This window comes from Macrotis lagotis, chromosome 5 (assembly GCF_037893015.1).
Source record: "Macrotis lagotis isolate mMagLag1 chromosome 5, bilby.v1.9.chrom.fasta, whole genome shotgun sequence".
In the NCBI taxonomy this organism is placed as follows: Eukaryota; Metazoa; Chordata; class Mammalia; order Peramelemorphia; family Peramelidae; genus Macrotis; species Macrotis lagotis.
Genome location: NC_133662.1, coordinates 83192574 through 83218973, shown reverse-complemented (window position 1 = coordinate 83218973; position 26400 = coordinate 83192574). Strand labels below are relative to the sequence as shown.

Below are 26400 nucleotides of genomic sequence, written 5' to 3'. Positions count from 1 at the left end.
CTCTTTAATTCACCCCAAATGTTTTTCACACAGCTTTCCACCAAACACTTGCTACTTAGTCATTAGATTCTCAGGCTATCCCACAAAACTCTATTTAATCAATGATGTAGCTTAAATGATTAAAATTAATATAATTGCTATGCCATTAATTAAATTTTTTGGACCTGCCTGGAAAGCAAATCATCATTTATACTAATATTTCTTTGAGAAAATATGCTCTAGGTTCCTATTCAGACTACCAAGAAAACATTACCCCACAACAGGACTTAACTTTGTTACCACTCCCATGACACCCCCCAGGCCAGGACTGTTCCTGTGTATAGGCCATTCTTCAGATATTTATATCTTAGGAATTGTCTATATGGTCTAGTCATGTCCCCCCACATGTAGATACTCTAGTCAATATTACAGTATTGCCATTGAGGATACATTTTTTAAAAGGAAACTCTTACTTTAGCATTGAAGAGTTCTGTTTTAAGATCAATCCCTCATGATTAACCAGCACTCTTGGCAGGACTTTTGTTTAACCTTCCCCTTCCTCTCCTAGATTGCCCCTGCCTTCTACTTACTTCCTCTCACGCATAAACTCTGGTCCTGTTTCTGCTCTGCCTCACCTTGAGGCAAAAGAAGTTCTATGATCTTCAACAAGCTCACTTCTCCCCATAACTAGGGCTTTCCCAGCTATTTCTCCTAGGTGACTATCCAATGCAATACTTCCTTTGAAATTCTGAACCCCCTATAATATTGTTTTGCCTGAAATTGTAACCTGTTTTGTGGTATTAGTCTGAGTATGCTTGTTTTCAAATATCATAAATACCTTATTTAATGGAAGATGCCTTTAATATACTTAGAAATTGTAAATCTCCAACTATAAATATTTTAGAGAAGATATGATAATCTGTGTTAGGAAAATAATGCCTTCAGGAGGACCTTTGATTCCTAAAGAGCAGGAAAGTAAAGCTTATTTCTTTTTTTTAAAGGCTATAGATAAAAGAACTAAAAAGTGGAGGGGAGATATATATATATATATATATATATATATATATATATATGTATATATGTATACATATATACATATATATATATGCATATGCCTAAAAATTTTCCCTACTCTCCTGGAGTAAGGAAAGAGGACTACAATTGGAGATTGTAGGATAATAGATTTAGAATTGGAAGGAATTATAGAGGTCATTAAATTCAACCTCCCCATTGAACAGGACCAGCCCAAGGTCTCATAGCTATAAAATGTCTTAAGGTCAGATTCAAATCTAGAGCTTCCTAACTTCAATTTGAAATCCAAACCCAGTACATCATCCCACCCCTCTAAAAAATGAAAAAATCTATGAACACTCAAGGATCAGGCTGACTGGAGAGAGGGATGATAAAGAAAAAAATGATCATTTCTGGGCAGAATACCCTAGATAATAAGCAATTGATTTGATAGGGTAGACTATGTTAATGGCAGTTTCACCACAGATCACATGAGGTGGAACCCAAAGTGGAGGGAGTTAGCTCAACCCCAGTAGAAATTAGACCAAAGTAACCTGGGGTCTAGTTGGAGGGGTTTGAGAGCAACAAGTGCCTAAAGAGGATTATATAATACTTTAAACTGATACAATGGGAATTTTTTTAAAAAATCATGACACAGGGAAGCTAGGTGGCGTAGTGGATAAAGCACCGGCCCTGGGGTCAGGAGTACGTGGGTTCAAATCCGGTCTCAGACACTTAATAATTACCTAGCTGTATGTCCTTGGGCAAGCTACTTAACCCCATTTGCCTTGCAAAAAAAAAAAAAAACTAAAAAAAATGACACATTTTAGCCCAGAAATATTTGTATTATTAAATTCTCTCATGCTTTAGTAAAATTTAGCTGAGCTCTTGAACCCCCTGTAGCTAAATTGTGGAAGAGATCATAGCATCATAGATTTAGAGTTCAAAGTTAGAGCTAGAGAACTTAGAATTCATCTTATCCTACCCCTTAAATTATGATAAGAAAAGAACCCAACAAGTTAAGCAATTTGTCCAAGATCACACAAGAAGTACCATCAGAAAAGCTGGAAAGAGTGGCAAAGTTCATGATCCAGGTCTTTCACAGAAGAACTGTCTCTCCATTTTCCCTTCAGGATACACTAAAGGATCTTTCTAGCAGAATAGGCAAGTTATTATGCCCTATTTCTCCAAAACCCGTTTAGAAAATTTTTTAAAGCATTATGTTTCTCCAGCTGAATGATAGACCATGTTGAATGGTCTGGCACTTCTTGTTTTTTTGGATTAAAAAATGAATACTTAGTGAATGACTTCATTGCCTGCAGTGCTGTCATGGCACTTGATAGAACTTGTTAAGAGGATTAGGTAAGACAGGATGTTGGTACATTTGAGGTCATTAAACCAAGAAGAAAAGAAAAGCCTTGATAATAGCATGTAGAATAGCTTACAGACTTATTTTTATGTGATCTGTCCAACAACTTTTATCTCTATTCTTTAAGATTATAACAACAGACACTATCTATGGCAGAAAAACCCTTGTATTAAAGAAACCCATTTGTAAGTGTCTAACATTGAAAGAGAGCAATATTGTTCATGTTTTCTTTTTTACTGAAGAAGAATGAAAAACTATCATTCTATGGTTGCTCTTGATTAGAGGAAATAATAAATTAGCATTTTAGGGAAAGGAAACATACAAAGATACAGTACTTAAAGAAATAACAAAAGCAATCTTTTTATCTAGCATCTAGAGCTCTTGCCATTTTCATTTCAAGGCTAGGGAAACAATGACAAATCTGTTGGAGAGAAACTTAACATGTATTGAGTGTTTTGTTAAATTAACTATTTTCCCCCAAAAGAGTTTATCTTTTTCTTCATATCTCAGGCTTCCTCGAATCTTAATAGATGGGTTACTATTCAAAAAATTATCCATGCAGAGAATAGAAAAGAGGTATTTTTTAAATAAGGAAAAATAATTCTTACTTCCTTTCATTGAATCTGTTCTCATTAAACTTTTTACACTTTATGAGTAAAGACTATCAAACAAACATGTATAATTTTTTAATATAGACTCTGCAATACTAACACTGCACACATTTCTTAAGTCTCCATTAAGTTCTATGACTACTGACATTGGCCTGTCGGTTTTCTCAGTCTCTCTAATGCCACCAAGCATTTTGGATCAGTGGACCGAGACTGAGGTCTGGAAAGAGGATAAGCACTATAAAACCAGAGTACAGTGGCATAAGACAAGCCATGAGGGACCAAATGAGCAGAATGAGTTTAGCATACATTCAAGTGGTCACAACCAAGAGATCCTTTTACAAAAAAAAGAAGACATTGAATATCCTAAATTTTCAGAGAAAAGCAGAAACCAAAGTTCAGATTGTCAGGCTATGAAAAAGGGAACTGGCTTAACAGAGTCTAAGTCCCAATTCGAAATCCCTGACCAGAGATCTAGATTTAACAGGAAGGTGCAGGCCAGAAAGGGAGATCACATTTACAATTAAAAGTCAAAGGAATGAGTGAGCAGAGCCAATGGACAAGGAAACTAAGAACTAAGCCTTGAAATCTAGTGCAAGCAAGTGACTTCACAGTCCCTCAGTTGTTAATACTCTCTCTACTCCCAGCCCTTGAAATTACTTAGTATTTATTTTATATATCTTTAATAAATGTTTATTGGTGTACATGTTGTTTTCTGCCACCACCACCCCACAACAGAATGTCATCTTGTGGGGGGATGGAATTGTTACAGTTTTGTCTTTGAATCTCCAGCCCTTGGCTCAAATTCGGAACTTTAGGATTTTGGTTTTTGTTTTGTTTTTTTGCAAGGTAATGGGGAGTTTAAGTGACTTGCCGAAGGTCGCACAGCTAGGTGAGTATTAAGTGTCTGAGTTTGGATTTGAACTCAGGTCCTACTGACTCCAGGGCCAGTGCTCTATTCACTGCACCACTTAGCTACCCCCTTAATATAGTTAATATTGGGGCAACTGGGTGGCATAGTGGATAGAGTACTGGCCCTGGAGTCAGGAGTTCCTGAGTTCAAATCCGACCTCAGACACTTAATACTCACCTAGGTGTGCGACCTTCGGCAAGTCACTTAATCCCATTGCATTTCAAAAAAAAAGCTTAAAAAATTTTTTAATGACAACTGTTGAACCTAGGATAAGAAGTTTTTGCTCTGTGGCCCAGGGCTAAGCACAGCTCATATTGTGACTTAATTATTGATTTAAAAGAGAGACTTGCTTCAAGAAGGAAATAGGGGTCTTGAAGTATATAGGGAGCAATAATGTAAGGAGAAGATTGTATTCTTGGAGAGGTCCTCATAGTTCTAAAGGATAAGGGGGAAATGTTCAATGGTCCTATCAAAGTATTGAACCTGAGCAGGCATTGACATTATTGCTCCCCCCCCCCCCCATTAATTGACATCCATCTTAGTTCTCTAGAAGATGTTGTACAGGTACATTCTAGGTGTGAGAAAAGCAGCCCCAGGTGTCGATCTCCTACCATACTCCTACTAACCCAAAGGTAATAACTTCTCCTTCCTCTTGAAATTGAAAGGTGCCCCCTTTCCATTATTTCCCTGCCTAGGATGAATTGTAAGGGCTCAAGTGGCTTATACCTATTACTGTTCTTCTTTACTTCTCTGAAAACCAATTCAACAAACATTTTTGAGTATTTATTATTTGCAGGGTTTTTATATTTTACAACTCGATTCATAAGACAAAAAACAAAAAACATTTCCTGCTTTCGGGATGCTTACATTCTTATGTTAGTTAAATTATGTTCACAGTATAATATAGTATTCAGTTCCATTCAAGAAATTCAAAACACTTGTGTACAGAGTATTGTGATAAGAACTGAGGTAGATACAAAGGAAGAAACAAAGAAAAAATATTGTATGTAAGCTTTATATATATATATGTATAAATATATATTCAAATGAAAAGATAAGAACAAATACAAGATAAATTCATTAGAAAGATGCAAAGTGCTTATTTAGACATCTTAACTTTTACCAAAGAATGTTAATGTGAAAATTCATAGAAGGACCTAATTTTCCCACATATCTTTCAGAATAGACCTATTCTAAAAGGTAGCAAAACAAATATTTATCAAGAAACGCAAAGAAAAAAATAATAGTAAACTCATTAATCCAGCCTAGGACTGCCCAAAAGGACAGTCAGAAGCAGTGGACAGTGGGAGAAGTGTGCCAATGTTACACCAGTACAAGTCAAGGGAACAGGATAGAAAGTGCAGTACCTAGAGCAGAAGCTGAACCAGAGGCTCCAAGTGGACCAGAAGAACCCTAGAACTCTGATTACAGACACTGAAGCCTATGAGGTTGCAGTTAGGGACAATACCAGGTATGTCCTGACTGCACTATTGAAGAAAACATTGTAGCAAATCTTTTAACACTTGGGTGATGTAGCAACCAGTATTCAATCTTATCTACTTCCTTCCTCCTGCTGAATATGGGGCAGAGCTGACTCTTTGGGTCTTTCCTATCTTCCCTAAGGTATGGTTTATGATCTTTTCAGTAGTCATTACTCTCTCCTCCCTGCCCAGTCTCTCAGGAGAGTTTACTGTCAGTGAAATCTTATTACAAGAGTTTGCTTCTAATGAGATACACATGGTCCCTTCCTCTATTTTATGAAGTTTGTAACAGATAAAAAATCAATACTATAATCATAATAGCTCAGAGCCATTTGGGAAAATGGCTGACTTTCAGGTAGCAATTTGGATCTCTACCCCAATTACAAGAAATAAATAAAATAAAAATGTTATTGGTCAAGACACACACACACACACACACACACACACACACACACACACGACAAGAGAAGACAAACCCAACTCTCCCTCATATATAACAAAGATCTAAAAGTAGCAGATTAAATAGTGATCAAGAGCTACAAGAGGAAATTACAGTAATTTACAGTAAATTAAGTAATGACAGTAGCACAAGCAGAGTCTCAGGGGGGGAAAGAAGCTTGATCACAAGGAATCCAAACATTGCTAGAAGAAATGGAAACAAGATCAAAAATGAAATTACAAATTAAATAATCTGGCAAGATACATTGGAAGGCCAATAAATAGATTAGAATAAAAAGTAAAAACCTTATCTTATTTTTAGACTCTGAAAATTTAGAATGGAACAGACCCCTAAAGACTTCATGAGACAAGTATTAAAAATCAAAAGATTAAAAAATTAAATATAAGGTATATTCTATTAAACAAGCTGACCTGGAAAATAGATTGAGGAGAGAAAAGGACATCATATTAAAGAAATAAAATTTCATACATCTATTAGAAATGAGAGACAAATTAAAAATAGAAAGAATCCTGTAAAGAAGTAAAACTGAAAATAACCAGAAATGTATAGTTATGTCCCAATCGAGACCCTTCTAAGTCAAAGGAAAAAAAAATATGACAAGCGTCAGAAAAGGGAGTTCAGAAAGAAAGAAAAGAAAGAAAGAAAGAAAGAAAGAAAGAAAGAAAGAAAGAAAGAAAGAAAGAAAAGGAGTTTAGTTATTAGGAAACCCCAGTCAGGATCACATAAGACTATAATGGACCTTCTTTAAAGAAGAGACAATTTTGGATTATACAGTATTATAAATGGCTAAAGATAAGGATATATGCTAAAAATAACTACCCTATGAAACTTAATATAATGTAACAAAGCAAGTTAGATCTTTAATAGGATAGAGAAGTTTCAAGCATTTCTGATGAAAAAGGCCAGAAGTCAGTAGAAATTTTTAAAGGCAAACAAAATTAAGAGAGACCTAAAAAAAAAAATGTATTTGACTAATTGTAAGTATCTTAATGGTGGTGTACTTACATTCTAATAGAAGGGGAAAAAATAAGTGTCTTTTTAAAATCATAATGTCTTCAAGGTTACAGAGGGTGTTAAATAAGATAAGCATAAAGTCTAAATGTCATTTTGTCCTAGTCTGTTTGTTTTAAAATATGGGGGGAGGATGGATGAGGAAGGAAAAGACAGTACAAGGAAGTATTTATTTTGTATCAGTAGGTACTGAAGAAAAAAGTTACAAAGGAAGGCATAAAGGTTTTTTTTAATACCCTCCTCCTCTCTCCTCTCCCTCTTCCCCCCCCCCCACAGAAACCCTTTAAATTCAACCAGGGTAATAGTTGGGGACAAGAAAAGGAAAAGGGAACATAAGAAGGAGAATAGATTTGAGATGATAAAGAAGTAGCTGCAAAGGCTAATCAAAAAGTAATTTAAAAAAAGAGAAAGAAATAGTAAAACACAATTGCTGTCTAGGTTTGTTGAAGAGAGGAGAAGGAACAAACTATTTCATTTTTTAGATTACTATGTTGAGCAAATTCCTTCTCATTCTTCACTGCCTTCTCTTCTTTGTAAAAAAAAAAGTGGGGCCAGCAAAGAGTAAAAGAGCAAAAACTGTAAGGGGGGTTATGATGGAGAGAAATATACAATTAACAGTTATTAACCATGAACATGATTGGGATGAACTCATCCATAAAATAGAGTAGGATTGCAGAATGTATTTTGTTTGTAAGAAACAGACCTGAAACATAAAAATTCATATATAGTTAATAAAAAAAAAAACTAGGAGCAGAATTTATTATGCTTCAGGTGAACTTTAAAAAAAAAATGAAGGTAGCAAGCATGATCTCCGGCAAGGCAATAATAAAAATAGACATGGTTAAAACAGATAAGGAGAGAAACTGCATTGCACTTAAGGGCACCATAGATAGATATGAAATTATATCAATCACATGTGTGCTCTGAATAACATCTAAGTACTTGAAGGAAAAGTTGGGCAGATCATAAGAAATAGAAAAGCAAAAATATGGCAATAATAGTTAGCATTTATATTGTAGTTTGGGGTTTGCAGCACACTTTATAGCTATCTCATTTTATCTCTACACAGCCATTATGTGACAAAGTAAGGACTTGAACCCAGATCTTTCTTACTTTAAGATGAATGGGCTCTCTATTGATTGCGATGCCAATAGAAATATCTAAAATTCTTAATATGATAAATAATATCTGTCTAAAACAAGTGTTGGTCTTACCTATAATGGTTAGAAAACAGAAGAGGCAACATTCATTAGCACCATTAATTATTTGATGTAGTTCTATAAATGCATCTCTTCACAATAAGACAAAGAAAAGAAAAATGAGGGAATAAGCATAGGAAAAGAGAAAACAAACTTTTTTCTTTTATTACAGATGATGTGATCATTTATTTAGAAGATGACCAAAAAGTATTAACAATTATTAACAATGATTTTTATAAATTCATAATATAAAAATAAATGAAAAAAGTCAACCTTTTGTTTATCTTCTAACAGGAAGATATGGAAGAACCAATTCTATTCAGATTAACTACTGAATATATAAGATATCTTGGAATACTGACACCTAGACACATATGAGAATTATAGGAATGCAATTATGAACCATTCTTACTACTGGAGTAAAGGCAAAAGTAAATAACTGCAGAGCTGTACCAGTATAACAAAAATGACAATACTCTTTAAGATAATTTAAAGGCTTACTTTATAGAATTTTAAAATATAGCAGAATTCTTTGAAAGATGCAAGAAGTTAAAGTCCTGAGAGAAATAATGAAAAACAAATGGGAAAGAAAAGATTCTGGCAAGATCTTAACACATACACAAAGTAGTGCATCATTCAAAACTATTTGGTATTGATTAAAAATTATAAAAAATTATATTAGATTCTCATGACCTAGAAGCAAATGAACATAGTAGCCAATTGTTGACTAGAACTCAAGGCCTCCAAATACTGAGATAACAATTTATAATTCAACAGAAGTTGCTGGGAAAACCAGAAATAAGACTTAGAACAACATCTCATACCACACAATCTTGTGTTCCACTGGGCACAAGATCTAGCAGTAAGTGATCTCAACGTAAACAAAACAACATAAACAAAAAATGAGGAGAGTTCTTGACAAACAAGGGATAACAGGGAATCAAAAAAACATAAAATAGATACTTTATTGACCCCAGCAATACCACTACTGGGTCTATATCCTGAAGAGACGAAGAAAAAGGGTAAAAACATTACTTGTACAATAATATTTATAGCAGCCCTGTTTGTGGTGGCAAAGAATTGGAAATCAAGTAAATGTCCTTCAGTTAGGGAATGGCTTAGCAAACTGTGGTATATGTACGTCATGGAATACTATTGTTCTATTAGAAACCAGGAGGGATGGGATTTCAGGGAAGCCTGGAGGGATTTGCTTGAACTGATGCTGAGTGAGATGAGCAGAACCAGAAAAACACTGTATACTCTAACAGCAACATGGGAGTGATGATCAACCTTGAAGGACTTGCTCATTCCACCAGTGCAACGGTTGGGAACAGTATTGGGCTGTCTGCAAAGGAGAGTGCCATCTGTATCCAGTTAAGGAGCTGTAGAGTTTGAACCAAGTTCAAAGACTATTCCTTTTAATTTAGGAAAAAAACAGATATCTTATTGTCTAATCCTATTACCTCTTAGAATTCTTGTCTCTTCTCTAAGGATATGATTTCTCTCTCATAACACCCAATTTGGATCAAGGCACAACATGGAAACAAAGTGAAGGACTGACAGATTGCTTTCTGGGGGGGAGGGGGAGGGAAGTAAGATGGGGGGGATTGTAAAACTCAAATATCTTTAATAAAAATTAATTAAAAATAGATACTTTATTGCATAGAATTTGTACAAATAAAATCAATGCAGTTTGAAGAAAAATAGTTAACTTGGGGCCAGGAGTTGTGTTTAGAATTTTTTGTAGTATAAAAGTCTAGTATGAAAGATATTTAGGAAGTTCATTTAAATATACATGAAAAAGAGCAATTCTTGATTTATAGAAAATTGGTCAAGGTATTTGAGCAAGTTTTCAAAACAAGAAAAGCATATTCAAGAATAAGCATATTTTTAAATGCTTTGAATCTTCAAGAAAAAGAAAAATACATATGACTTTAACTGGCCCCATACCCAATTATGATTGTCAGTAATGACCAAAAAAGATATTGGAAGCTGTTGGAAGGGTTATAAGAGGACCACCACACCAGTGAAGCATCATCAGAACAGTGAAGGAGATCCAAATATTCCAGTTGCAAGGGCAATATGTTGTACTGAACTTAAAGTTGCCAAATCTGAGTTTAACCTTTGGTAAATCACTTCAGTAACTTCATCTTTAAAAAGATAAGGGTGGTCTAAAATACTTGTTAGAATTCCTTAATTCCAATCTGACCTTTAAATCTGTGATCCTGTGGAAATAATTTGGTCCTGATCCTTAGATTCCACTAAATTGTGCCTATCCTTGACCCAGTTATACCACTGCTAAGCTTAGATCTGAAAAGAGCAAAGAAAAAAGGAAAAGGCCCACATGTAAAAAAATGTCTATAGTCATATGTTTTTGTTTTACAAAGAATAGGAAACAACCTGGTGCTTGTCACCAAGTTGTAGAATCGGGGGAATGGCAAACAGATGACAGTATGTAAATGTAATGGAATAATATTACATTGGAATTGTGGAGAGAAGAGATCTAGAGAAGCCTACAGAGATCTGTATGCACTGATTCAGAGTGAGTGAATTGAGTAGGGCCAGAAAAACAAGTTATATGATAGCTACAATTTTGTAAAGAAAAGCAACTATGAAAAGCTTTAACAACTATATGATCTTGGGGGTAGCTAGATGGTACAGTAGATAGAGCATCGGGCTTAGAGTCATGAGGACCTGAGTTCAAAGGTGACTGCAGACACTTAATAATTACCTAGCTGTGTGAACTTGGGCAAGTCACTTAACCCCATTGCCTAAATAAATAAAATTTTAAAAAACAACTATATGATCTGAAATGTCCAGTACTCCTGAGTACTACTGATGAATCTTACACTTTATTGGCAGAAATATAATAGCTTGGAAGTATCAAATGAGATGCATATTTTCATTTGCAGCCAATGTGTTGATTTATTTGGGAAGTGCATTTCTTTTGAGGGGAGGAGGGAAGCTAAATGGGGAAATGAAGAGATTTTTAAAAATAAAAAAGTTAATTAATAATTTTTTAAAAACAGAAAAGAACAAAAAGAAAGGCCAGAGAGAGAGAGACAAAGACAAGCAGCACAGGGTTGGAACTTCCCTGTTAAATTTGTATTATACAAAGAAACCCAAGCTCTACATAATGGAAAAAAATTATATATAACCTGTACATAATGCACCAATATGACATCTGGCAAGGCAAAAGGATGGGTCTTTTGGCGAGAGAATAGTATGGTTCTGAATCATCAAAACCACCAGTAAATTAGGCATTGGGATGCACCGTGTCTATTTCTCAAGAAAGATATTTTACTAGCAGTCTTTTTCTTTTCTACTTTTTAAAATGTACCATGATATTTTATAAACTGTGTTGTTTGGTTTTGCTCCCTATCTGCTTGAGGGAAAGCCTTACGTTTAATGTGCTTGCTCAGAGTGTAACCTATTCCAAATGTCTACTTAATCCAGATACTGGGAGAAAGTATGGTTAAATAGCCAGGACCACTGAGTGTTTAGAGAGGACCACATATATAGCCTAAACTGGTGTGAGGGAAGGACAGATGACATAATGTCCTTCTAATAACTGAACATGTCATCCTGAGCCCACTTAGGACTTACCAGATCCCATGATTGAGAACTGATGTTATTAATTCATATATGGTTTATCCTTTAGAAAATCTTGGTATTACCTAATTTGATGTCCTGGAGTACATTTAGAATATTTTTTGGTTCAGGGTTCTAGTATCCTCCATCCTTGGTACGTAGCCAGTCCTATGAATCTGCACAATGCCTCATAGTGAAAAGAATCCAGGATCTGCAATTGGAGATGTTAGATTCACATCCTACCTCTGCTACTTATGACTTGCATAACTTTGTGCCATTCACTTTATCTTACTGAACTTCTGGAAACTGAGGGACTCACCCCAGATGACCTCTGAATCCCCTTTTTGTTCAAAAACTGGGTTTGTAGCAGATCTTCTTTGGTATAAGAATATATTGCCTAAAATGAGAAAATGGTTCCATAGAAGTATGGCTTTAAGAGAAATAACATTATAAGGGACAGATTTTCTGTGATACAGTAGAATATGGTAATGATCTTTGAAGTATCAATCAGGTAATGTATAGATAATAACTTGGAGACAATCAAGAGCAGGAAGGCTCTTAATCAAGAAGGGTTTCTTGCAGAAGGTTGTACTTTAGCTGAGGCTTGAAGAAAGTCAGGAAATGGAGACAAAGCGAATTTTGGGAAAGGGAATAACTAGTGAAAATGATGGAGCCTAAGAATAGAATGTCTTATTTGAGAAATAGCAAGAAGGTGGCCAATCAATGTCACTTAAGTACATGTAAGAAAATGTAAGGAGACTAGAAAAGTAGGAAGGGGCCAGGTTATATAGAGCTTAGATTCTGAAGGTGAGAAGATGCCACCAGAGTTTGTAGAATGGAAGGTGGGGGGGGAGGAAAAGGGGTAAACATTGTCAGACCTGCAGTTTGGGAGATTAATTTGACAGATGAATGGAGAATGAATTGATATTTACGATCGTAAATGGAGATGAACCAACCAGAAAGCTATATTGCAGTAGTTTAGGCAGGAGTTGATAAAAATGTGCAAAGGATGGTAGCAGTGTCAGAGAAATGAAGGAAATATATACAATTGATGTTCCTAAGATAGTATCAATAGAACTTGGCAGCTTATTCGATAAGGAAGGTTAAAAAGAGTAAGGATTTGAGGATGAGATCTAAGTTTTGAGCTTGGGTAACTGGGGAGATGGTAGTCCTCTTGACAATAATAGGGAAGTTAAGAGGAGGGGGTTTGTCAGAGAAAGATACTGAGTTCAGTTTTATTCTGTTGAGTGTGAGTTGTTTATGGGTCCCATCCAGTTTGTTGTTGCTGTTCAGTTGTTCAGTCATGTCTGACTCTTTGTGACCCCATAGACCATAGCATGCCAGTCCCTTCTATTCTCCACTGTCTCTCAAAAATCTGACCAAATTCATGTTCGTTGTTTCCATGACACTTTCTATCCATCTCATTTTCCTTTTGCCTTCAATCTTTCCCAACATCGGGGTCTTTTCCAATGAATCCCATCTTCTCATTATGTGGCCAAAATAATTTCAGCTTCAGTATTTGACCTTCTAGTGAATAGCCTAAATTAATTTCTTTAAATTTGTCTGAACTCTCCATTATGACCAGTCTGTCTTGAGTAGGCCTGCCTGACTCAAAGTTTTATTGAGCTACATAAGTCAGCTCAATCATGACAAGGGAGCGTTCTGGGGATGGGGTAGGAGGGAAAGGTACTATCTAGTTAGATAAGTCCAATAGGATGTTGAAGATGCAAGACTGAAGGTCAAGAGAGAGAGATTTGGACTAGATAAATAAATCTGAGAATTAACTGCATGGAGATGATAATCAAGTTCATAGAAGCTAACAAGAACATCAATTAAAATAGTATAGAGGGCAAAGAGAAGAGAACACAAGACAAAGCCTTGGGGTATATCCACAATTAGTAAGCATAACTTGAATGAAGATCCAGAAAGAGAGCCTGAGAGAGAACAGTCAGACAGGTAGAGGGAGAACCAGGAAAGACCTGTGTCACAATAAACCCTGGAGAAAAGAAAAATATTATGGAAAAGAGGGTGAGCAATAATGAAAAAGGTCAAGATATATGATGATTGAGAAAAGACCATTAGATTTGGCAATTAAGAAATAATTGGTAACTTTTGGGATCATGATTTTTAACTGACAGAAAGAAATTTAATCTTTTTTGGTCTTATTTTTGTTGCCATGCCTTCTCTCCTATATGATTTGTATTTCCTAACACCTATTTTCTAAGCCATAGAGACAAAAAAGAAAAGATTCTCCAGGGTCTGAGATTTTGTGTACCTTTACTCTCTACTGTAGATAGAATAATCCCTTGGTTTATTCTTTAATCTCAATTTTCAGTGAAACCATTGATTCTTTTCAGTTTGGTTCATTAAAAGTAGTATTTGACATCAATTGTTTCTGCTCATTTTAAAACTTGACTATAAATATTACAATTCATGAAGTTCATGACTATAACCTTTAGCACACATAGATATTAACAAGGGCTTCTCTTTTATTCACAACCTATTGCACATTTAGGTCTAAGCTGTCACTAAACTTTTAGCCATCTGTACCTTCAGAAATGAGTAAAATATTTGGAGTTTGATTTTACCCTATGTAGTCAACTTATGGTCCAAGTTTTGAACCATTGCTTAATCTTTGGGTATATAATTCATTTTTCTAATCAGTTTGGTGGAAGTCAGTGATGGTGGTGCATATGATGATGTGTGTATTAGGTAGGCAGATTAGATCCTGCAAATGAGTAGTCTCAATAATAAGAAAAACCAGGTGTGGAGTCTGAAACCTAGGTCAAGATGATTCAACAGCATCACCAGTATTCACTCAGATTGATATCCAGAAAAAATTTAAATGTGGTCAGCCTCTAATCTAGCAATCCAATCTATCATGCTAGACACTGTATAAAGACAAAAAAAAAAAGTCCCTGCCTTCAAGGAGCATGAATTCTACTAAGAGGATTATTGTTGTTATTCAGTTATTATCAGTCGTGTCTAACTTTACATAACCCTGTTTGGGATTTTCTTGGCAAAGATACTAAAGTAGTTTGCCATTCCTTTTCCAGCTCACTTTACAGATAAGGAAACTGAGGTAAACAAGTTTAAAGTGACTTGCCCGGGATAACACAACTATAAGTGTTGGAAGTCAAATTTGAACTCAGGTCCTCCTGAATTCAGACCAAGCAGTCTTTCCACTGCCTCACCTAGCTTCCCACTAGGGGGATATAACATGTAAAGAGATAAGAATATATATTATGTAAAGAGATAAGAATGCATATTATAATCAGAGGATTAGGAAAAGAGCAATAATAATTATGAGTATTATGCATAGCTTCCCAGAGGAGATGGCATAGGAGCTGAGTGTGATATGGAAGGAAATAGCATAACTTTGACCCTTCTATTTGGTGTGCCTTTTCCTTTTAAAATTGGGAAAGTCCTACTCAGTTTCAAATTCAGACAAAAAAATGAACTCTATCTCACCTCCCCCAATCCCTCCCCACTCGCTCACCCACTACCATGTTTTATTTCCCTTGACAATGAAAGAAGGTGGTTTTTTGTTGTTTTTTTTTTAAGTGCATATGTGGAGTGGAACAGTGAGAGGAGTAGAGATAGGAAAATGTTGATAACAAATAGGACATGGGGGAACACTACATGTCTGAAAATTTTTTTTAACTTGACTTTGAAATTATGTTTTTGGAATTAGATTTAAGAAATAGATAAAAATACCTCTACTTGTAGTTTTCTGGAGGAGGACAATTAGAATTTGCTAGTCAAATTCCATTGGCACTACCAAGAAAATCTCAGCTGAACTGAGTTTAGGGTGAACGCATACAATCAGCATTACACACATGGCAAGAAGTACCTTCTGGAAAACCTGATCATCTCATATTTGATTGTATGCAAAAGTTTCCCTGACCTCTGTTTGCAGTTGGAGACCCACTTTTTAAGATGTATAACTGTTGCTGTAATTAAATATTGTTTCCTTTTTCTCAGCTTAAGAGTGCTAGCCCTATTGACTTTTTTCCTAAGTAAACTTAAGTTTGTACAAAAGGGAATTATATGCAAGCCATTACCTAACATCTGGGAAGTGAGGATTGCCTTGTTAGTGAATTAAAACTAGTTCTTCAAATATCTTTTTAAGCTTTCCCCCAGTTTCTCTAACAGTAAATGTGAAGAAATGAAAATGCAGAGCTTTCAGACTTAGTGTAGCATCACATATCTCTCTACCCACACTCTCCAGGGAGAATTCTAGTGAATATGTTGAAAGTTTTACTGGAAAAAAAAAAGTTATTTGATAGCCTGAGTTTCATTCTTTTTGCTGTTTTAATGTGATCCTAAAAGAGAAAACCTGAAATGGGATGAAGAGATTAAGAAAATATGGATAAGAGGTAGTATCCTGAAGCCTAAACATTCAAAGATATTAACCTGTTTAGAAATGCCTGAATTAGTGACCTCTGGCCTCTGTTTTATTGGGCTACATTAAAGCTTTGCAACCTGAATGCATAAATACCATTTAAATAGAATGGCCTTAATTTTTTTTATATGTTCAAAATGATATATCCAAATTGTCACAGCTCCAAAGTATCCTGTTAACTTGATTTTTAAAATAATTATTAAAAATATATATAGAAGGGGCGGCTAGGTGGTGCAGTGGATAGAGCACCAGCCCTGGAGTCAGGAGTACCTGAGTTCAAATCCAGCCTCAGACACTTAATAATTACCTAGCTTTGTGGCCTTGGGCAAGCCACTTAATCCCATTTGCCTAGCAAAAACCTATAAATATATATATATATATATATATATATAGAGAGAGAGAGAGAGAGAGAGAGAGAGAGAGAGAGAGAGAGAGAGAGAGAGAGAAACTGAGCATGCCCAAATTGGCAACCCTAGGAAGAACTGTCTACTCTGCAGGTTGTAAGGATTTCATAGAGAGAGAGTTTCTTTAAGACCTGAGTTCAAATTCTGGCCTAGACTTCAGTTGTGTGACACTGGACCAGTCAATTAATCTCACTCAGCCTTAGTATCCTTAACTGTAAAGTTAAGGTCCTCTGTAAAGTTGTGAGGATCAAATGAAATAATGTTTGTAGTATAGTCTCTGGCACATAGTACACATTTAATAAATCCTTCTTTCCTTCCTTCCCTCTATCCTTTCTTCCTTCCTTCTTTTCTTTTGTCCTTTCTTTCCTTCTTTTTCTCCTTTCTTCCTTCATCCTTTCTGTCCCTTCTTCATTCTTTCCCTTCCTCATTCCCTCCCTTCCTTCCTTCCTTCCTTCCTTCCTTCCTTCCTTCCTTCCATATGTGTTTGCTTAACTTATGTTAAACCTATGTCAGTGCTATATCTCAAACCACTGGATCTCCCATTGGGGTATCAGTGGAAACCACTCAGATGACTGAATTTGTAATTGGTTGGTCCATCTCTGAGACACTAGAGCTAACAGAAGGTCTCATTGTCATTCTTGTTGTAGATATAGATGAATCAGGGGCAAGTCCTGGAAATATTTCCCTCCTTTTGGCAGTTGGCTCTTTCTACCCCCAACTCGGTTTTCTTTCTTTGGTGGAAAAGTCATGTTCTAAAGATGATGATCCTTGGCCTTAGATATGAACTGCTTCAAAAGGAAATGAAATAGAATTTAGAGGAATCAACCAATAAGACTTTATTAAAGTGCCTACAGTGTGCCAGACAGTATTCATGGAAAGGCAAAAATTATATAGTCCCTGACTTTATGGAGCTTGCATTCTGTCAGGGAGCCAATATGTGCAAAAATGTGCTGTGAATGCAAACATGTACACACACAGACACACACATGCACGCACACAGACATACACATACACACACACAGTATCCTTAGCAGAGAAAAAATTAGCATTTTGGTGAAGGCTTGAAAAAAATCATGAATTTCAGCAATTGGAGATAAGAATGGAGGACATTCTGGTCATGAAGGGGAGTCTAGAAGAGGGAACCTTTTCAAAGTCATGTAGGGTCATGTATGAGGTCAGTTTGGCTGGCTGCTGAATGCATGTAGGGACAATACTGGAAGACTGGGGGCAGATTGTGTCTTTAAAAGCTATATGGAAGACTTTATATTTGATCCTAAAGATAATAGGAGGCCCGCTGAAGGGTGGGTATGATATAGTTTGGAGAAAATTACTTTGACAACTGAGTAGTAGAGAGTGAACTAGAGAGAAAAACTAAGTCATTGCAATAGTCCATGAATAAGGTGGTAAACTTTGGTATTCATCTAGCCTAGCCTAGCCTAGCCTAGCCTTAAGAGGTAGCACAGAATAGAAGATAAAGCAGTGTATGCTCTGGAGTCAAAAGACCAGCATTTGATTCTTGGCTGTGCTACTTACTATCTTATTGCTTTGGACAGATTACTTGGCCTTTCCTGGCCTCGATTATCATATCTATAAATGAGGGAGGTGAGGTAGTTCTCCAAGACCCCCTCAAGTAATAACTCCCATGAGAACATAGCACTGCCTCTGAAATGACTCCCCCAACCCTTACTCCTACTGCAGATTAGATCCCCAAGGGGCAATGTCTTCCACTCCCCTCCTACTTCTAGGGGCGTAACCCTGAGAAATTGAGAGTTTTAGCGCAGTCATTCATAAGCCGCTATCTAGCATATTCCCTATTGATTATCAGCCAGTCATATGTAAGGAGCTTTTAGAAAGGGGCATTTACTAATTGCTATAACTATCCACAGTTAGAACAAAAACATTCCCTCAAGAATCTATGACTCTTTTTCCTATTATATAACCAAGGTCTCTGGGACCTGTGGGCTTAAGTTGAGAGGGCACAATTCACAGGAGTGATTCATAACTCCTTGTAATTGAAATCTCTTTTCTCCCTTCATGGAGTCCTCATGAAACTCCCTGAAGTGTGAAGCTATTTTCTGGACTCTCCAAGTGCCAGTACCCTTGAAAAGTCCTGAAACTTCTTTTCCTTCTGAGTCTAGTTTGTCCTCAGCTTTTAATGCAGATACTGCCATTAGCCTCTGCTATTCTAAGGATACTCCTACCTACTCCGAAAAGAGTCCCATCTTTACAACCTTTGAAGTTCACAAGGTTGTCATCAGAAGGAGACAGAAACTCTCTTCTCGCCCTCTGTTCCTAAACTATTCCTTCTCAAGATCTTGGTGGGAACTATTAGACTTGCTGGTTTCCAGCCCCTGAAGCACATGACTGATTTTCTTTAAGACATTTCCTGCATGGTGTCATCTTCTTTCGTTCAATATGAACCTAATTTACACTTCTAGTTGATTGATTCAATAGAGATGTCCAGGCTTTCTTCACACCCAGTGGTTGATTGACTCCATGATTCAATCAAAAAAGCAATCTCACAGGTATCAGAGTGTAGAGCATATTGTCAGTTATATTAATGAGAGCGGAGAGGTATGGGACACCCTGCCCCTTATGATCCTATGAATTCTCATTTTCTAAATGTGGAAATTAGGGCATAAAGGGTGAAGAAACTTCCCTCAATTTCCCACTGCTTATTAGGGACTGGTCTGAAATAAAACTCTTGATCTCCTTTTCAGTGTTCCTTCCACTATAATTATTGCAGAATGAAGGTGTATATTCTAATATATATCAATTCAACAAAAATTTTAAGTCCCTCCTATGGGCTAGCACAGCATTATTAAACACTAGGGACACAGAACGGAACACAAGACAATCTCTGCCCTCAAGGAGTTTACAACTTAATATACATTCATAATATATTTATATTCACATTTATAAGCAGCCAGAAGCACTGTGGAGAGGGCCTTTAATCACTAAGAGTGTTTGTTTTTGTTCATTTGTGTCCAACTCTACATGACTCAATTTGGGATTTTCTTGGCAAAGAAAGATACTGAAGTGGTTTGCCATTTCCTTCTGCAGTTCATTTTACAGATAAGGAAACTGAGGCAAATAGGGTAAAGTGATTTGCCTGGGGTCACACAGCAAGGAAGTGTCTTAAGCCAGATTTTAACTCAGAAAGATGAGTCTTCCTGACTCCACATCTAGAATTTTATCTGTTGTGCCGCCTGCTACCCTCTAGATCTGAGATCAGATCTGGCCTAAGATATTTTTACTAGCTTTGTGATCCCAGGTAAGTATCTTAATCTCTAGTGACTTCAGTTTCTTCAACTCTAAAATGGAAATCATAACACCAACATCCTAGGGTTCTTGTGAAGATCAAATGAGATATTAATGAAGAACTTATTTATAAGCAGAATTCCTGGCTCACACTAAGCACTTACTTTTTTTTTTTTTTTTAAATTTGTTTGCTCCCTTCCTTGCTTCCCTAGAGCTTGTGAACCTTCGGGGTTATCTTTTTACAGATAAGGAAACAATGAATCCTAGAGAGATTAAAAAAGGTTAAATGGATAGTGTCAGATGGGTCATTCAAACTTGAATCCTTCTCTATAGCAGTTCTGCTTATGTATAATATACCCACAGGAAGTAAGTTACAGTTATCAAAATAAGCTGTGAGTTATTTCTCTTTGAATCCAACTTTAAATAAGACTTGTTACTTGTAATTAAAATTAGTGATCTGATATTGGTCAGGAGATAATACAGAGCTGTTTACATTAATTTGGCAGTGTATAACATGCATCCTGACACACACACACACACACCACCACCCCCCCCCCGACCAAGTACATCTTTAGAAAAGCTATACATACAGGACATAGAAACAAATTCAAAAAAGGGGAAAGGAAACAATCACAGATTTTCCTTAAAAATTAGGAGACTTGGGTGGCTAGGTGGCGTAGTGGATAAAGCACTGGCCTTGGAGTCAGGAGTACCTGGGTTCAAATCCAGTCTCAGACACTTAATAATTACCTAGCTGTGTGGCCTTGGGCAAGCCACTTAACTCCATTTGCCTTGCAAAAACCTAAAAAAAAAATTAGACTCAGAGAGAGGAAAGATAAGGTTATCTCTCCTACAGAAAATTAAGATCAGTTTTAAAAGGTGGATGTCCCATTTCTTGCATCCACTCATCACATACATTTTTAGTGACCCAGTTCTAGATACTAAGTTAGAATAGTATCAACTCCTGCTACAATTCAGACTGAATGAACAGCACTTCTAACTTAATCTCAAGTTTCTATACAAATTAAGGTAATGTATTGATGTCCACAACCTTTTTGTTAGTTTATCCAGTCCTTCTCCATAGTGTAGTATTAATCAAAAAAGTCATCCCTTGGTGGCTGTTATATTCTGGTCATTAAGGAGAAGTGAAGGACATTAGTGAAGAATTAGTAGAACTCACACCATCAAAGTCACCTGTCCTGGGGCAGTTAGGTGGCACAGTGGATGGAGCACCAGGGTCAGGAGGACCTGAGTTCAAATTTGGCCTCAGACTCTTAATAACTACCTAGCTGTTTGACCTTGGGCGAGTCACTTAACCTCTTTGACTTACCAAAAATTAAAGTCCTTTGAAGTAAAGGAAAAAGGAAAAAGTGAGAATCCATATACCAAATTCTTATCAAAGGATCATTATGATCTAGTTTCATGACCTCATTTAAGTTCTATGTAGAAAGAATTGAAAAGAAACCCTGTATTTCACTAGGATTTGTTTGTATTTGATAAGAAAATCAGTGCCTTGGGGTTGCTAGGTGGTGCAGTAGATAGAGTACTCTTACTGGAGTCAGGAGTACCTGGGTTCAAATCTGGCCTCAGACCACTTAATAATTACCTAGCTGTGTGGCCTTGGATGAGCCACTTAACCCCATTGCTTTGCAAAAAACCTTAAAAAAAAATCAGTGGCTAGAGAAGGGGCCAGTTTGCTCAAGGTATCAGTCACTGAGAGAGAATGCTATACTACAGTGAACTAAGGCAGCACATTATGAAGGAGAACAGACTTGGAGATGGGAAACTGAGTCTAATTTCCTCTGCTAGCACAAACTGACTATATGACCATGAGTTGACTCACTTCACTTCTCTGAGAGCTTCAGTCTCCTCATCTGTAAAATGAGCTGGAAGAAGAAATGGCAAACCACTCCATTATCTTTACCAAGAAAACTCCAAATAGAGTCACTCAACCATGACTCAAAGGATCTCTGAGGTAGAATGGTACTTAAGGAATCAATTAGTCCAGCCTGTACTAGAACAGATATCCTCTTAGTCCCAGGAAGTCCAGTCTTTTATCCCTAGAAAAAGGGTACTTGGCAAACAAGCACAGGGATGGAATGAGCACAAGTCCAGATTGCTGCTTAAAGGGCAGAAGCCAGGTCTCCCAGTTCCCAATGTAGTATATACTCTATGCTACCTCTCTAGTCATTTAATAGCTCTATGTTTTGGTTTTCTTATCTGTTCTACCTATCTCACAGGGTTGTTAGGAGACAGATGAGAAGATATGAATGCAAAATGTAAATGGAATGGTTTTATTGCTATGTATGGTTTATACTTTTTAGCATAAGTGATATTTTTCTTCTTTGGTATTTAGTGACTTTGAAGGGAAGGAGTTTTTCTCGAGTGACACATTTTTTTTTATTTTGGTAGCATGCCTCGTTCACAGATTGTAGTTCAGCAATGAAACTGAGTGGGTTTATTCCAAGCATATTTTTTTAAATGAGAGAATCCAGGATTCTGGTTATGCTGGTTGTGCAGTGTGGCTATCCAAAGGGTATCTGGTGTGAGATGTGTTTTTCATTTTTGGAAATTGCTTAAGTCCTTATGGAGAATCAAAGAAATCATTTTGAGAGAGAGAGAGAGAGAGAGAGAGAGAGAGAGAGAGAGAAGAGGAGAAAGTGAGTCTTCTCTAGTTTTTTCATGTTTCTTGCCTGTTAATACCATCATCAATATAGCATTTAATGGACTTTTAAAATTTAGAGTATCCTTATACATATCTTATCATTTGATCTTACAATAAGACCTTTTAGAAAAGTACAGAAAATTTCACTATCAATATCATTATAATGTGTGTCATGATCAAACAAAAACAGGAAAATCTATTCTATATGAGAGGAATTTGGTAGCAAATTATAGGAAAATGCAAAATTAATTCCCCAGAAAAACTAAAGGGAACAGTCCAGTTCCTTCATGCATTTTTGGCCTTAACTTCCTTTTCATTGTAAACAGCTCTTCCTTCAAAGCATAATTGTTAGGTACAGTTTATTTTACTCATTTCCTATTTTCTTAAACCCTCTTCCTTCTCTGTCTCTTCAGAAATTAAACCACATAGGTCATGTAAAGTGAGAAAGGGATGAGAGAGTCAGAGACAGATGCTCTTATTTTCTATCCAGTGATCTAGATCTATAGAAATAATAGAAAAAGATAAGAATTTGATAACTGTGGATAGAAATTTAACATATAAGCCATGGTCCACACTTTCTTAGTGATAGTTATCAATTACCTCTTCCAAGAAGAATATGGTATTTACAGGAATAAAAGAAGTTTAAGGTAGAAGGAAGTTAGGAAACGAGCATTCATTAAAATCTTACTTACAATGTACCAGACAGTATGCTAAGCTTGTAAGGTAATGTTGTAAGGAGTAAATGAAATTATGTAAAAGCTCTCTGTAAGCAATAGAACTCTATAGCTGTGTATAAGTATATTTATATTTATGAGCTATTATTATTTCTCTGTCACATGTTCTTTTCAAAAAATTCCCTTAAACAGCAATAATTTCAGCTTTCGTCCTTTTCTTCAAAGACAGGCAAGGACTTCTTGTGTCAGCACATAATCTTTTCAATTAGTTTTACCATCAACTGGAATGGCTTTAAAAAAAAGAATTATATTTGCTTCCCCTTGTAGACTCCCTGAATTATGATGACAGAACAATGTAAAGATTGAGTCGAAGGCCTTATAACCAAGCTCACAGTTATCTTGGTAACAACCATGGGATGACTAGAAGAGATCATTGAAATTCACAGACAATTCTCAAACCTCATTAAGGTGTGAAGGGAACTGATGAGTCAATATGCTAACATTCTCCCCACCAGACCTTTTTTTTACAAGAGCTGCTGGTTTGTAGAAAGGTTGTCTGATTAGATTCTTCTTCAAGTTTTCCCCTTTTTCTGCCCTACTGCTGGACAGGCTAATGAGGAGGGAAATGCCCGCGAAATAAGAGCATTTTTTAGAAAAGGGGGGAAATAAGTTGTTTGCCAGGTCAAAGTAGCCTATGAATAAGCAAAAGGTGGGGATATTTCTTTTGATAATGATGTTAGATCTTTTTGGTCTTGTCATGCCCAACCCTTCCTCATCTCTTGTCCCCATTTTTTTTCTGTTATTTTACAAGCACCCCTAGACTTGCAGTAGTCCCATAATTAGTCTTCCTGCTTTCCCAATCAAATCTATCCTTCACACAGATGCCAAAGTAACATCTTTAACTTGAACATTTCAATATGTCTCTTCCCCCATTCAAGATGCATTGGAGACTCCATGCAGTCTTCCGTTTAACATTAGAAGAACCCTTAATGTTCTTAATGACTCCCACTTTTCATTATAGACTGAGGACACATTTCTGCCATGCATGCATGCATTCTTCACTTCAGGCAGATCTCTTAACTTGCTATTCCTAATGTCCAATATTCCATCTCCTACCTCCATTCTTTTGTAAAGGTAGTGCCCATGCCTAGTATGATCTCAGATCCTGTGAAGAGATAGCCCCCTCACCACTTCCCAGGAAAATGTAAACTCCTTGAGAGCAGGAATTGTCTCACTTTTGTATTTGCATCCTTATTACCTAGCACATAATAAATGCTTTTAAAGTGCTTGTTTATTGGCTGTTTGATTTGTATCTTCCCCAGCAGTTCTACAAATTTGTTATTATTGCTTAGTCATTTCAGTTGTGTGTCTGACTCTTTGTGACCCCATTTGGAGTTTTCTTGGCAAAGATATAGAAGTAGTTCACCATTTCCTTCTCCAGCTAATTTTATAGATGAGGAAACTGAGACAAACAGGATTAAATGATTTGTCCAGAGTCACACAGTTGGTTAATATCTGAGACAAGATTTGAATTCAGATATTCCTAACTCTAGGCCCAACCCTCCTTCCACTGTACTACCCAGATGCCCCATTCTGCAAATAGGTGCCTAACTACATTAGATTTTTTTGCTGTCTTGGGGTGGGGAAATACAATCAAGAGACAGAGAAATGTTTACAAAAATGAATGTTGAAATAAATACTGTGGAAAAAATAAAGAACAGAAAAAAGCAGAAAATCATAGGTGCTTAAAACTTATGTGAGAATGAATTCAAGATCTCTTTCATGGACAAAATTTACACGCAAATAGTGTCAACAATATACTCCTTCAGTAGGGTATATCTATTCTGATTTAGGAGGTAATGATGTATACATTTTGTTTAAAAAAAATCATGACTTGATAGGAAAGTTATTTTCATCCCAATTCTCCTCAACCCATTCTCAGTTGCTATAGAGCTGGTCACCATCTTCTCTGTGAAATCCTTCATATACAGTAAAATCTCATTAATAAAATTTCTCAAGTTAGGATATTCAGTTGATTTGAGGGCCTAAGTTGAAACTACCTTAGCTGTATTTGTTTGTTAAACAACTGATTGGCACAAATGAAGCTTTGTAGAACTTAATATCTTATCTTGAGAACAGACTTGTGTAGTACTTTAGAAATCACTATTTTACGTGTAGACTTTTAATTACCAGGTAAGCAAAAGCAGTCAGCCTCTGTTTTTAGAAAGACTTCTATTTAATAAGAAGCAGTTTAATTTAATTCCATTTAATAAGAACCATTTAATAAGAAACAATAATGTTATTTTTATGAATAAGTAGATCTTGATCAACTATGCCATCATATATACAGAGATACATCCTTTTGGGGAAAACAGTTGCTGAGGAATAATTATTCCAATCAGATGACTGCAGTCATTCGCCTTCCTGCCTCACCTCAATCCATAGCATTTCCTTTGCTGGTTCTAGGACAAAACACCCAGAAGAACCAGATTAATCTTAGATCTTCCTTCAGGCAGAGATAAATCTTTTTTGAGCTTTTTGAAATACCTAGAGACTCACATGATCATCTTTGTGTCTTTTGTCTTTCCCTAGGAATGCCAAGTAAAAAGGGACAGGGGATAACTTTTTCAGGTAGATATAGTTTTTTTTTTTTTAAAGTTATTAACTACTGCCACTAAACTTTTGTTTAGTGGTTCTCTATTTCTTAATTGTTAACAAATTTGAAAAATCTTAGAAAACCCCAGGGAACTTGTGTGGTTGTTTCAGTTATAGGGGAAAAACTATAAGACTTTTTTTTTTAGTCTCTAGGGGTCTCAGAGAAGAAAAGTGAACTTAAGGGAATAGTAAAGAGGGAAGTAGGTGAGTCCAATGACAGTGACTAGCTAAAGGAAAGAAAGGTGCCAATCAGGGAGCTAAACTAGAGTTAAGAAGCCCTAGCCCTTGTTTGTGAAATCTCCATCTCGACCCCTGGAAAGCATTCACTCACTCCTACTCTACTCTCTTGCACCCCATCTTGCTGGAACCGCCCTGGACCACTTGCAGTGGGACCCTGTTCCTGTGCCAGAGTTGCTGTGTAGATTTGTATCCGACATCCCAAAACAGAATTCTAGATATATTTTTCCCAAGAAATATTGTTGTTAATACAATACTGTGTTTATTATTATTTCTACTAATAGTACTAGTTAATGATGATTTTGTAAGTTTTATGACTTACAATACTGTAGTCCCAAGTAGAAACTAAGAGAGGATAAGATAATGAGTTCCCCAAATCTAACCCTCACATTTAAAGATGAAGAAACTGAGGTTTCAAAGAGTTTAGGAAATAGCTTGGCCAAAGGTCATAAGGTTAATTAACTTAAAATAGGGAGT

The 26400-nt window shown here is 36.2% G+C and overlaps 1 protein-coding gene across 7 annotated transcripts in view; it reads left to right on the top strand.

Annotated features, from left to right (window-relative positions):
• Window positions 1-26400, top strand: part of BACH2 (BTB domain and CNC homolog 2) — a 408794-nt gene that overhangs the window by 202752 nt on the left and 179642 nt on the right. The window contains exon 1 of one of the 7 annotated variants that reach the window (XM_074187172.1): window positions 1067-25662. The exons of the other annotated variants lie outside the window; for them this stretch is intronic. The gene's annotated coding sequence lies outside the window, so the exon portion shown is untranslated. Of the gene's footprint in view, window positions 1-1066; window positions 25663-26400 lie in introns of those variants that run through there. 7 annotated transcript variants of the gene reach the window in all.